Source organism: Phascolarctos cinereus, unplaced genomic scaffold, assembly GCF_003287225.1.
Source record: "Phascolarctos cinereus isolate Bilbo 61053 unplaced genomic scaffold, phaCin_HiC Scaffold_105;HRSCAF=653, whole genome shotgun sequence".
Classification (NCBI taxonomy): Eukaryota; Metazoa; Chordata; class Mammalia; order Diprotodontia; family Phascolarctidae; genus Phascolarctos; species Phascolarctos cinereus.
Genome location: NW_027555222.1, coordinates 39,941 through 49,925, shown reverse-complemented (window position 1 = coordinate 49,925; position 9,985 = coordinate 39,941).

Sequence of the window (9,985 nt, the reverse complement as noted above, 5' to 3'; positions counted from 1 at the left end):
AAAGTCATAGGTGAACCCTGGATAGTGAAATCAACCCACTGCCTATAATCCTTTAGACCACTTCCAATACCCTTTGAGGCAAAACAAACAAACAAACAAATAAATTAATACATAAATAGTTTCATACTCACTCACCTCAAGAACAGTAAAGAGAAGAGACCCTTGTCAATTATAGGGAATAAGAATACAAGGGAAAAAATGTTGAAAGTTGGTTTCAAGATCAGTGGTCATAAGGAATCAGTTGTGTAGGGAAATATTAAGCTTCTGCTCACAACTAACATTTCAGTAATTTACACTTTTTAAATGGAGTGGTTCATTTAAAGAAAAAAAAGTTGTGTTTTGAATATGTAACTTTTTATGAAAAATCAAATCCTTCTTGGACTTTTAGCAGCTGAGACTGAACATTTTGAATTTGAAAGTGGGACTGAGTTGGGCATAAATAGGTGGGCTTATTTTTGCATGGCTATTTATTCTTTTAAGGAAAACCTCAAGACCAGAAGCTTCAATTCTATTCAAATTCTTCAACTCTCAGCTCTTCCATAAAGCACTTGCTTTTTTGCTCTCAGGTTTTTTCCCCCCACAAAGATAAAAGGACGTTACGATTTTAGAAAGAACATACCAGAGAGAAGCCATTTATAAGTACAGAAAAAGAAAAACTACATAGATCCAAACTAAATGGTGCCAAAGCTTTCCAGTCTAGTCATCTGTGTGTGCATAATTGTTTTGTTATTGGTGTTATTTTACCCGAGGTCCATTGCTGAATCTCTTGGCTCACCTAGACTGAGCTCAATTTTGAAAGCTCCTCCATAACAACTCTGTGGTTTGCTTTGCTCCAACCCAGACATAACTCTGGAATGTCTTTGGGAAGATGTGGCTTCAGTTAATAAAGGATCTAGCACCTTAAAAACAACTGAGGTTTCCAAAGCATAATGTAGTCCAAATTTCTTAAAATGCATATGAAGAATGTAGATGAGACTAGTATTCTACCTGGTTAGAAAAGAAATAGTTATGTCTCACCTTCCAATGAGGGCTCTTCTTCCTTCCTTCCCTCTCTCCTTAGTCCCATGCAGAAACTCTTAATACCAATAGGTGAAGTCCTAGTACTTACAGTGCGTAATTAATTCATTCCACTGTGGAATTAAGAACTCTTTTTTAGAGCATGTCAGTGTCTCTCCACTTGCCTGCTTCCTGTAGCAGTATCAGTTTATTCTCATTCAAGCATCCATGTGCACAGCCCCACCTCATTTCTCAGCTCTCAGTCTCGTAATTCTGTGGCTCTGCAGCACTCCACTTGGTACTGCCATATTGTTACAGTTTTTGCAGCTCCTAACTTGGGTCTGGAAATCTTTAGTACTTGTATGGTGGCTACTGCCTTTGTCATTGCTGCCAGTTTATCCAGTTTTACTATTGTATTCTAGAAGCCTAGTTTTTCTTATGATTCTCTCTCATCCACAATCTCTTGCTCCTATATTTTTTTTATGTGCATGTACCCTAAATTTTTCTTTAGTCCCTCATATGGAAGGAGCAAAGAGCCTAATCCTCTTGAAATGGTATGATTCTTTTGCAGAAATACTAGCAGAACATACACAGTTTATATTGGTGGTTATATTAACCAACAACAAATATTCAAAAAAATGAAAGTTTTAAAACTTGAAACTAGGCATAAAACCATAAATTCTAAACTATTTGTAATTTGTTTAAACGTGTGTTTTAAAGGAAGAATAAAAGTGCTTTGTTCTATATCCGTTTGTGATTTTTTTTTAATTTGAGGGGTGGTTGTTATTTTTAAATAATCATAATGAATGCCTATTTTTGGTTTTATTTTCTTTGTTTCATACCACTTCATATGTATTTCCACATTTCTTAATATTTTTCATATTCATTTTATCTTTTGGAGCAAGAATATTCCACTATTTTGACATATTAGGATTTATCCATTGATCAGTTGTTTGACCTCTGAGCTATTTCCAGTTGTTGGGTGTTTTTTAAATTTTGCTAGAACTTATTTGCTATTAATATTTCTGTACAGATAGGTTTTTATTTTCTTTTAATGGGCATTCTGAGGGCATTGTTCTAAAATTTGCATCACTGGATGAAAGGTTATGACTATTTTCACAACTCATTGTATGTTACCATATATTGCCATACTGTTTTGTAAAAAGATCCCAACAATTTACTGTAATATGGATGTTCATGTTTTTCCATAGACCAAACAACACTGAAATTTATAATTTTAAAACTCTTTTTGCTAATATAATGGGTATAAAATGGTGTTTAAGTATTGATTTTTCTGCATTTCTTTGATTATTAGAGACTTTTAAACAGTTTTTTTCAGGTAATTATTGAAAATTTACATTTATTCCTTCATGTCCACATTCCTATCAAGGAAAACCTAATATCACAAATGTGTCAATTTCTTACGTGCTTTGTATCGTAAATTTTTATCAGATATATTTAGTAAGAACATAAATCAGGGTTTACTTTTTTCCTTTTGTACAAATTATTTTTTGTTGGATAAAAATGGTTTTTATATAATAAAATTTCCAGTTTTGTCTCCTATAACTTACTGCTTTTTTCATCAGATAAGTCTTTCTCCTCTCCATAACTGTGATATAAATATATCATGTATTTTACTTCATTTAAAAAATGATATTTAAAGATATTTAGGCCATCAATCCACTTGTACTTTTTAATAGTGTATGATGTGAGATGTAGATTTGATCTCAGTCATATATGCCTTTGATTCTAATTCTATATTATCTATTTTGAACAAATCCAGGAAATATAAAACACTCAAGTAGTTCACCATGCCCTTTTCTCCTGCTACACTCTGATCTGGAAGTCCAGGGAGAAAAGGGGGGAAAGGAATGGGGACCGTTTCACAGCTCAGTCTTATAGTCCATAGAAGGAGCAACTTTTCCAATAAGAACTTTTCTTCCTGAGCTTTGGTCCAATTAATCATAAGGAAGCAGCCACAGTCACTGGGGACTAATTAGATGTTCCTTATGCCCTCTCAGCAAGAGTCTGGGGTGCATATTGAACTCCATGTTAGGTTCTCCCTTTCGACAAAGGGTCATGCCTTGTAATTTCATCAGGCTAATTGGGTTTCATCAAATTGATCAGAGGTTCTCATGTTAACTGTCTATTCTGCTAATATACAGTATTATTACAATAGAGAAATCATGTCTTTCATCATCATCATCATCATTGTTGTTGTTTTGCTTCTTTATTCACATTTGTGTCTCTCCTTTGACGCCTTTCCCAATTTTTTTAGCACTAGTTTTCAACCACGGAAACCAGATGCAAGACATGGCATCTAGGAAAGCATAAGTATTCTTCTTGATGCCCTTCGAGAAAGATTAAGAGCACACTTTTTTCTAATACTTGTCTTTAGCTTCATCTCTTTTACTCTGCCCCACCCTCCACCATCCCAAGATTAATTTAGCCCAGATAATTAGCTCGTCAGGAAGTATGTCACAGATCAAGACTTCCAAAAGGTATGTGCCAGTAATACATGTCAACAAATTAGAGTGGTTTGGTATTATTAATGTACTATGGTTGCCTTAGATTTATGGTGATTTTGATAATGTTCACAAACAATATATGCACTAAACTTTCTACTCTCTTTACTAAAAGGCTACATTATATATTCAGGGTGCATGTCATTGCTTTAGAGGGAGTTGTTCATTAACACATGGTATTTGTGGGAAGGAAAAGAAGAATTGGCACCTCCTAAAAAAAAACTCATAAAAAAACCCCCTACCCTCATTAAAGAATTTTAATACTCATGAATAAAGAAAAACAGAAGATGAAATTGCCTGGAATAGATTCAGCTCAGCCTTTGACTCTGTCCACTGAAACGTATAAGTGCTTGTTCTGTCAGTCAGAGGCAGCATGGACCAAAATAGAGGCCAAAGCTCAAATCCTGGAATTCAGAATTTTCTGAAGTCCCTTCCTTGGAGCATACCCTGGTGGACCAATCACTTAGTCTTGCCATGTCTATCACAGTCCTTCCTTGCCTTTGTTTTCATGCTGAAGGGGGAGTGGGGGAACCACCTTGTTACTATTGGATCTAAATGGTCCTGTCTAGGAGATTATATCTTAGATGTGTGTAAGGGCTGAGGGAAAAAAAATCAACTCTGTGGTGCCTCTATTCAAAACATTTTTATCCATGGGAAATCTATTTAAAATGAATATCATGAACAGAGGTGAATAAAAGGGCAAAAGAAGGGAGATGTCATAAAAGGGTAGCCTGCAACCTTATGGGTGAGTATAGAGGTAGTACATAGGGCTATAATTTTAGGAATAGCCTAGATTATAAAATAAGAAGTTTTTAAAAAATCTATTCGCTCTTCATTAATATACCTAGTGTTGCAACACTCATGTTTTTTTATAATATTGTTTTTCATTTTTCTATATTTTTATAAAACATGTCAATTTTAACTCATTCATTCTCATTAAGAACCCATTATGTACTATGAAAATAAGAGAGTTTTTTGTCCTTTAAGGAATTTGTAATCTGTTAGGGGGGATAGATATACATATGTCATGTGTATATATAATACAAATTAGACTATAGGCTGTATTGTGTGGAAAGTGGAAAGAGCACTAGAGTTATAATTAAAGACCACACACTGCTTGTTATGACCTTGGGCAAGGTACCTTCCCTCCTTGGCGGTCAATTTCCTCATTTGTAAAATGTAAAGGTTGGACTAGATGATCTCTTAGGTCACTCTAGCTCAAACTCTAAGATCCACTGATCCCATGAGTATGTAGGAAGAGTATAAGATGTTATGACATCAGATGAGACAACACGACAACTGGCTGACAGAACTCAGAGGAGGGGACATGGAAGAAGTCATAGCTGTACTGACCAATCTTAGTAGATAAATATGTTTTGCTTTGGCAATACAGTTCTCTGCCAAGAAAATCCCAAATAGGGTCACAGAGAGTTGAATGCATCTAAAAAATTACTTGATTTCAAAACTAGGGTCACATGACTTGTCAGTGTCAGAGGCAAGATTCAAATCCAGGTCATTCTAATTAGAAGTCTAGCACTATACTTTCTGCGCCACCAAGCTGCTTCTGACTACAATGCACAAAAAAGGAAGTTTTAATAATACCAAACAGGATAATTAGCAGCTTACTCCAAAATCCCACAGAATTCTACATGAACATTTCTCAATACAATTTGCAGTTCTTGAGGTAAAACTGAGTTCTTCATCCATCCATCAACACCAGTCTGGTATAGCTTCTCTAGCAAAGTATTCTGCATTGCTTCCTTCTGGTTTGAATCCACTGGGAAGCACTATAGCCCAGAATAGATGGAAGGCCTGACTCTTGATCTTATACCTCTTGAGAGACAGATCTGAGAAAGGAAATGAAGAGAAGACAAGACAAGATAAAAGAAGGCAAAGAAAGACAAGACAAAAGAAGGAAATACAAGAGAAGGGAAGGGAAGAGAGGGAAAGACAAAGTAAGTCAAGACAAGATAACCCAAACCTTGATGGGGGTGTGTGTGTGAGAAGGAAGGGGTGTGTGTGTCCAGAAATGATAGCTGTATTCAAGTATTGCTTGAATGAACAATTAGATTTGTTCTGGTTGGCCCTAGAAGGAAGAATCAGGGAACAATGTACAAGTTGCGAAGAAACAAATTTAGGTTTTATGTGAGGAAAAACATTCCAAATGAGCTATCCAACAATCTCATTTTTATGCCCCCTTTTAGGGCCCTATCCACCATATTATCATATAATATAAATGTATATGTATTTATATATACAGTATTTAGGCATAATCACATATACATATATACACACATATGTATGTATATATATTTGTATAAGGATGGGATGTTGATTGAATAAATCAATCAAGTTATCCTACTCTACTTACAGTAAATAACATGTCTTGATATTTTAATAAGGTGAGAACAAGTCTCAATCAATAAATCAATCTTAATCGTAAGATTTAGACTAAGTACAACAAGTCCTTGGAACTGGAGTGACTGCACAGAAATTGTGTTTGGATTGGCTGAGAAGACTTGGTTACTCCTTAGGAATTGTTTATAAAATTTCAAGCTTATTTAGAACCAAAATTATTCCAGAGATTACAGTAATTGTGGGCATTCCAATAAAACTCTAGGGAAGGAACCCTTTGGGGAGATGTGTAGAACAGGAGATGATTCAGTTTTGGCTTTAGTCTAGCTTTCCCACCTCCCCTCCCCCCACCTCTTCACTAGAAGACTTTCAGAGCTTCAAATGGTCCAGAGGAATTTGGACTTCCCATTGGAGTCCTACTGGGTGGGTGGGTGGGTGGGGTCCCTGATCAGTTGATGGTAGTTTCTGAATTGGGAGCCAAGGACAGACTTGATGAAGACTCATAGCTACACAGAGGTGAATGGACCAGCAAAGAAGCCGCTCTATGCCTATGTGGAACTTCTAGAGCAACCCACAAAAGGGAGAAAGATTTCTAGCAACCAGGAGCTGTGAAAGCACATGTGGCAAATCCCTTTGCACATGGGCTCTCTAGGCTTGAGCTCACTTTCCTCTGGACTTTGTATGTAATTGTAGGAGGGTGTATTAGAGATTCTTATCACTTTAGTAAATGCTTTTTTCTAAAAACTCCTCAAAACTGGCTGACTAAATTGACAATCAAATTGTGGGGGGAAGCACACCAGAATGGCGCTTAAGCCTATATTAGAAGCAGAAACATTTTTCAATCCCTCCTAGACCCCTGAGAAGATATAGTAACCATACTTTATTTATCAGTGTGACTGTGAGTTAGGACAAATATTAGTTATATACATGATAATTCCCCCAATATTATGCTTCTTTAGTGTAGAGTAACTGTTTCATTTTTGTGTTTATAGCTTAGCACCTAGCTAAGTTTCTGGCATAGAGTAGACTCTTAGTAAATATGTGTTAACGGATTGATTGATCCAAAAGTGCAATGGACAGTCTTGGGAGGGAAATCTCTTTGGAAGTCTTCAAGAAGAGGATGTTTGTTGGGTAGATTGGACAAAATGGCATCTTCCCTTTCAAGTTCAAAATTCTCTTATTGTAAGAGATCATTCATTGATCCACTTCTGCCAACTTCTACTGTTCATTGCTTGATCTGGTTAGGTCTTTAGGCTGTCTTCTTTTGGCATAGCTCTCCACAAGAAATACTTGGTATCTTTACCAGAGTGCTTGGGAATTTTTCCCCAGGTCCATTAAGTAGTCTCTGTCCTTACATTAAGCCACAAGGACAGGAAATGTCTCCTTTTAAAGCTGTTTCACCTTGTCGTATAAGTACACTCTACACTTCTTGGTCACAACCTTCTGTTATTGGGAATTTGCAATGCTGTCCTGGGTCTAATCCAATCACTCTCACTGATTCCTTCATTAGCTATGTTGACCAATGCTATAGAAAAGGGAGATTGAATTCCAGAACATCCTTTCCCCAAAAGATCTATATTTTAGTGGTTCAGGGTCTGCCCAGTCATGCCACTTATTCCCCAGTTTACTCCCTTTAGGAACCAGAAGCATATGAATAACTGACAAGAACTGTTAGGGATGTGTGACCAGAAGGAAGGGTACTTTCTGTCTTTGAATAAAGAACATTCTTTTCCTACTGACCTTTTAAGTTGTCTTTGGTGTTCATGGGTTGAGAAGTCTGGAAGCAGCTGCCCATGATTCAGTCCTCTGAGGGCTGCTCCAGGTTCACTGAGGCCTGGTCTTTACGTGCCCACCTATGCCAAACTGGCCTCTCCCTGCCTGGTGCGATACACCTTTCCAATTAGCCATCCAGGTTGTCTTGGGCTGGAAATTTGTTTTACTCTGTCTTCTTGTGGGTTCTGCTGCTTTAGAATTTGTTTAGAGCCATTTTTTTTTACAGGTATTTGGATGGGTTTGGGGGAGAGCTCTAGCAAGTCACTGCTTTTACTCTGCCATCTTGGCTCCACCCCAAATAAAGAACATTCTAAGAATATCCTTAGGAACTCGAGTCCTCAGGACCACTTCTCCAAGATGTGTGTGTCTCATCTTTGGAACTGAGACTCTGATGGTGAACTTAATTGTCCAAACTCATTTGACTAGGAAGCACCAGAGCTGAGATTTGAACCCAGATCTCTTGACTTGATATTTGGTACTCTTTCGATTATGCTGGGGTGCTTCCTTTCAAATATCAAAACACCTTGAGAGCCTTAGTCTCCCTTTCACAGACACAGGTACAAGTGTACACAGACTTCTCTCATGTTCTTTAGTTAGTTCTATGAAGCTATAGCTTCTTTTATTATTTTTTTTTCTTGAGGGTTATTAATTATTCACTGATGTCCACCAGCGTATATCCTTCAGCCTTAGAATTCCACTTTCTGGGCATAAAAACTCTTAATTTAAATCTAATTTAAAGTGATGACCAGTTGGACCACCTTTGTCAGCCCCGTATTATAGAAGTGGCAGTAGCTATTATATGACATCAGGAGCTAAATCCCAGTACCAATAAAAATCAGCAATCTCGACATCTGTTATTTAAAACATGTAATGTACAGATCATCGATTTCAAGCTGAAAGGAAACTTAGAAGTAATCAAGTCCTATGAATTAATTTTACAGATGAGACAACTGAGGCCCAGAAAGGTCACATAACTTGTCCAGGGTCGCACAGCTAATTTGTCTAAAGCTGGTTTTCCTGACTGCAAATCCAGTGCTCTGTTTACTAACCCATAATGCCTCAAAGTTCCTTATTAATAAGTCATCTAGGTAGTATAGGGAATAGGGTGCGAGAAGTGAAAAAGAGTCATCTTCCTGAGTTCAAATGTGGCCTCAGACACTTATTAGCTGTGTGAACCCAGGCAAGTCACATAACCCTGTTTGCCTCAGTTTCCTCATCTATAAAATGAGCTGGAGAAGGAAATGGCAAACCACTCCAGTGATGCTACTCCAGTTTCTTTGCCAAGAAAACCCAAAATGAGGTCACGAAGACTCAGACAAAACTGAAAAATGACTGAACAACTGAACAACAATAAATTCCTCATTAATAGTGTCCTATAGGTTCTGTGAAGCCCATTGTTTCAAAAATAAGACAAAGAACATGCAGTTTCCATTTGAGTAAAAGTTTAGCAGACACTAGATACTATGTCATATGAAGGATTTGGTATTTCCACCCTGTCAAAATCAGAGATGTTCTGAATTGTAAAGTAAGTACTGGAGCAACAATGCTACAAGCATTAAAGTAACAGAAATACAGTGCAAACAAAAGTACACAAATAAATTATTTTGTTAAATTTCACATTTGACTAAATTGCTGCCATTGTAGCAGACCTCACTTCTGCTGGACTTCTTTACTAATGTTCTTCTGGGCCTATAGTCATTGCAACAGAAATATTAAAAAGGCCCATGTGTTCATTGCCATCCAGACTGCAACAGTTTCAAAATATTTCCCACTGACTACTGCTTATTTCACATCAAAAAGAAAACAGCCCACTTTGTAGTTAATCCCCCCTGGAAACCTTGGTAATTTAATTAGAAGCTGCTCTTGAAGCTGTATGCATTCCATTTTTCATAAAGACAATTTTGAAAATGAACACTGAAGAACCAGGGGAGGGGAGGGAAGACAACCAGTTTAATTTTAGCAGAAAATTTCTGGGGAAATAGCAAAATTTGGACTGGCTAATTTGATTCGTATCAATAACTTTACAAGTTTTGAGTAACAAATTGTCACCAATGACAGCATAGCTTCAAATTATGTGAAAGGATATCAGGTAGCTTGAGATCTCCAGTCCATACTAAACCTTTCCATTATCTTTTTTTTGAATAAAATTTTTATTGATATTTTATTTTTTTATATTACCATAATATCCCATGTATCACTCTTCCTCCTGCTCCCCAAGAACCATTCCATGTGACAAACAGTATTTTTTGGAGAGAAAAAAAGTCAGTACAAATGATTGATACATTAAAAAAGTCTGAAAACACATGCCATGTTTAACACTGTGGCCCTCCCACCTC